The sequence below is a fragment of the Schistocerca nitens genome, chromosome 3, assembly GCF_023898315.1.
Source record: "Schistocerca nitens isolate TAMUIC-IGC-003100 chromosome 3, iqSchNite1.1, whole genome shotgun sequence".
In the NCBI taxonomy this organism is placed as follows: Eukaryota; Metazoa; Arthropoda; class Insecta; order Orthoptera; family Acrididae; genus Schistocerca; species Schistocerca nitens.
The window spans coordinates 909,278,380-909,282,607 of record NC_064616.1 but is presented as its reverse complement, the minus strand read 5'-3'; positions in this window follow the sequence as shown (position 1 = coordinate 909,282,607).

The window sequence follows — 4,228 nt, the reverse complement described above, 5'->3', positions numbered from 1 at the left end:
AGAACACCGTGAATTCATTGTCCCAGGAAGGGGAAACTTTATTGACACATTCCTGGGGTCAGATACATCACATGATCACACTGACAGAACCACAGGCACATAGACACAGGCAACAGAGCATGCACAATGTCGGCACTAGTACAGTGTATATCCACCTTTCGCAGCAATGCAGGCTGCTATTCTCCCATGGAGACGATCGTAGAGATGCTGGATGTAGTCCTGTGGAACGGCTTGCCATGCCATTTCCACCTGGCGCCTCAGTTGGACCAGCGTTCGTGCTGAACGTGCACACCGCGTGAGACGACGCTTCATCCAGTCCCAAACATGCTCAATGGGGGACAGATCCGGAGATCTTGCTGGCCAGGGTAGTTGACTTACACCTTCTAGAGCACGTTGGGTGGCACGGGATACATGCGGACGTGCATTGTCCTGTTGGAACAGCAAGTTCCCTTGCCGGTCTATGAATGGTAGAACGATGGGTTCGATGATGGTTTGGATGTACCGTGCACTATTCAGTGTCCCCTCTACGATCACCAGTGGTGTACGGCCAGTGTAGGAGATCGCTCCCCACACCATGATGCCGGGTGTTGGCCCTGTGTGCCTCGGTCGTATCCAGTCCTCATTGTGGCGCTCACCTGCACGGCGCCAAACACGCATACGACCGTCATTGGCACCAAGGCAGAAGCGACTCTCATCGCTGAAGACGACACGTCTCCATTCGTCCCTCCATTCACGCCTGTCGCGACACCACTGGAGGCGGGCTGCACGATGTTGGGGCGTGAGCGGAAGACGGCCTAACGGTGTGCGGGACCGTAGCCCAGCTTCATGGAGACGGTTGCGAATGGTCCTCGCCGATACCCCAGGAGCAACAGTGTCCCTAATTTGCTGGGAAGTGGCGGTGCGGTCCCCTACGGCACTGCGTAGGATCCTACGGTCTTGGCGTGCATCCGTGCGTCGCTGCGGTCCGGTCCCAGGTCGACGGGCACGTGAACCTTCCGCCGACCACTGGCGACAACATCGATGTACTGTGGAGACCTCACGCCCCACGTGTTGAGCAATTCGGCGGTACGTCCACCCGGCCTCCCGCATGCCCACTATACGCCCTCGCTCAAAGTCCGTCAACTGCACATATGGTTCACGTCGACGCTGTCGCGGCACGCTACCAGTGTTAAAGACTGCGATGGAGCTCCGTATGCCACGGCAAACTGGCTGACACTGACGGCGGCGGTGCACAAATGCTGCGCAGCTAGCGCCATTCGACGGCCAACACCGCGGTTCCTGGTGTGTCCGCTGTTCCGTGCGTGTGATCATTGCTTGTACAGCCCTCTCGCAGTGTCCGGAGCAAGTATGGTGGGTCTGACACACCGGTGTCAATGTGTTCTTTTTTCGATTTCCAGGAGTATATGTTACCTACTTTAAAGAATTGATACGTAGCAGCCACATTCACTTGTTGGTCATAATAGTTTGTTAGCGACTGTACTGCTTGGTCGAACAACAGTTCACTTGGAGTGGCGTTAGGAAAGAGGTTTTGAATTAGGTGGAACACTGCACTTCCTAGCTTCACAGTACCTGGTATATTATGAGCCAGTAAATGTGCGTCGAACTGTTGCAGCCACTCAAGGCATTCCTCGTCTTGTTCACTAAACTTTCGAAAAGGTCGTATAGCAGTTGTAGTGGGTGGTGCTTGTTGCGTCGGGCGCGCAGCGTTGGCCAGTTGCTGCAGTGTACAATCTGCTGAGACTGAAATTAAAACATCTGCATTAGCTGTGTGGGATCTAACGCTTGTGGCTCTGGTGCCTGAGCAGGGCCGGGACAGATGGCGGCATGTTGGAAGACACAATTGTAACAAATAGACAACAATATGTACAAAGAAAGTTTCTGCAATGCCCACCTGAAAACACTGATTAGTAAAAACAACAAGACACTGCTAAAGCCAAGCGAGCGCCCCTGAAAAGTAAAGACAATTAAGGCGCCAGCACAATATACACATGGCCGAGCGGTTCTAAGCGCTACAGTCTGGACATCACACACATCCATGCCCGAGGCAGGATTCGAACCTGCGACCGTAGCGGTCGCGCGGTTTCAGACTGATGTGGCTAGAACCGCTCGGCTACGCCGGCCGGCGCCAGTTGTTGGGTCTTGCCCACTCGTTTCATATAGGGTGCCTTAAAGGATGCTGCGTTCTTGGAATGCTATACAACAGTTCAAGCAAATAACATTAGTAGTTTTATTTCTATTAAGCAGATTAACAGTTCTTAATTTGAAGATTTACAAGGAGTAGTCACAATCGATGGGTGACATGCAAATAGTAATATTATTGCCTATGCCATGTCACTGATAATTACTGTCCACAGTACTGAGTCCAATCTGAGCGGCCGAGGCTGGCAGGAGCGGCGCTTATATTCACTTCCTGCAGGGAACGCTCCTGTCGTACGGCCCTAATCAGCGCACCATTGGCCGACGTTTCACCGCCTTCTCTGGTCTTCCATTCTTCGTCTTCGTTCCGGCGCTTGTGACTACGCCAGAACAAGAGGAATTATTCGTATGAGAGAATCAGAATAAGACTTTTATGCTTGTCTCCCGCAGCTCATAGTCTAGCGGCAGTCGCCTTCCCGCACGCTAGCGGCATTGACGTCTTGTTTACGTCCTCGCCGCGCAGCTCGCTCGCGGAGTTGTTTACGTGATTCTGCCGTCTTAGCGCGCTATATTTCCTTCGACAGAGAATGGCTTACGCCCACAGAAAATCGACACTGAAGATTAGCTTTGCACTTGAATATTCCCGACCAAAAGCACTGAAAATCGAACAGTTTATCAGAGATGAAGTCAAGATTGCTTGCAACTATCTTGTTGGCATCCAAATGTCTATAGTAAGCAGTGTGGTAAACGTGGAATTGGTTAACGAATACATTTGTGACAAAATTTTAAATGGTTCAAATGGCTCTGAGCACTATGGGACAAGCGGTCGCGCTGTTCCAGACTGAAGCGCCTAGAACACCTCGGCCACACAAAATTTTAAGTGCAACTCGCAGTGCAGTGGTCTTAAGTTTCGTCACTCTGATGGACACACCGGTGACGTAACTGTGGAACATGCGGGACTTGGACTGCGGACGATACGTGTATTTGAACTCCCTTTCGAGGTGCCGTCAGAGGTAGTGGTATCTGCATTCCGCCCATATGGAAAGGTGATTAGTCATACAGCTGAAAAGTAGGTTCAGTTCACTACATAATACCCGGCTCTCAGTTCAGTACGACAGATCCGCATAGAGCCAACCAAACATGTGCCGTCCTACTTATATGTTATAAAATAATAATATGTGTCCGAAACAACAGATACCATTGATGACCTGCAGCCGTATAGAACGAAATTAGAATTATATTAATACCTTCAGCTGCTAACAGACGTTGATCTATATCAACCGGGGGCCAGGTGAAAATTTGTGCCCCGACCAGGACTCAAACCCGTGATCTCCTGCTTACATGGCAGGGGCACACATTTTCATCTGTACCCGTTGACGTATGTCAACGTCTCTAAACAGCTAAGGGTTTTCATTTCATTGTAACTTATCTTTAATTTCTGAATATGAAAGCATCACTGGACCTGTTTCAAGACAGAGATAACAAGGTTTAAAACTTCATGACCAGAATTTGGAATATGAAACGTTCTGTACTCTACAACATTTGATACTTGGTGTGTGATGAAAATGTTGCTCCACTCAAGAAATGTAATTAGGCCATGTTTCTATTTTTCGATCAATATCTGGGAATGGTCAGGCGGTATTTTGAAATTTCCTCGGCCATTTTCCTTTTCCGCTTTAAGTTTCGCCAGCTATGCCACATGCATTTCTTGAGTAGTGGCTAGCTGTTGTAAACGTATCATCTGCTGGAGCGCCTAAACCTGTAAAAATGTTCTCGAACTGGCCCTGTTAAAAACGTATGTTGTAGGTATACAATGAAGAACGACATGAACATTTAAAAATTTGTTTGTCTCAGGGGTGAGCATTATAGAAATTATCCAGAATCTAAGTTTGAGACACTTGACGGAAGGTACCTAATATATCCATACCGTCTACTCCAGAAATTCCAAGAAGCCATCTCCACCTCATATGCATAGCAGTGTGGAGTTTCTGAAGAATAAATTACATCAAAGACAGCTCGAGGATGATGATGATGATAGTTTGTGGGGTGCTCAACATCGTAGTCATCAGCGCCCCTACAAGTTTCCAATCTT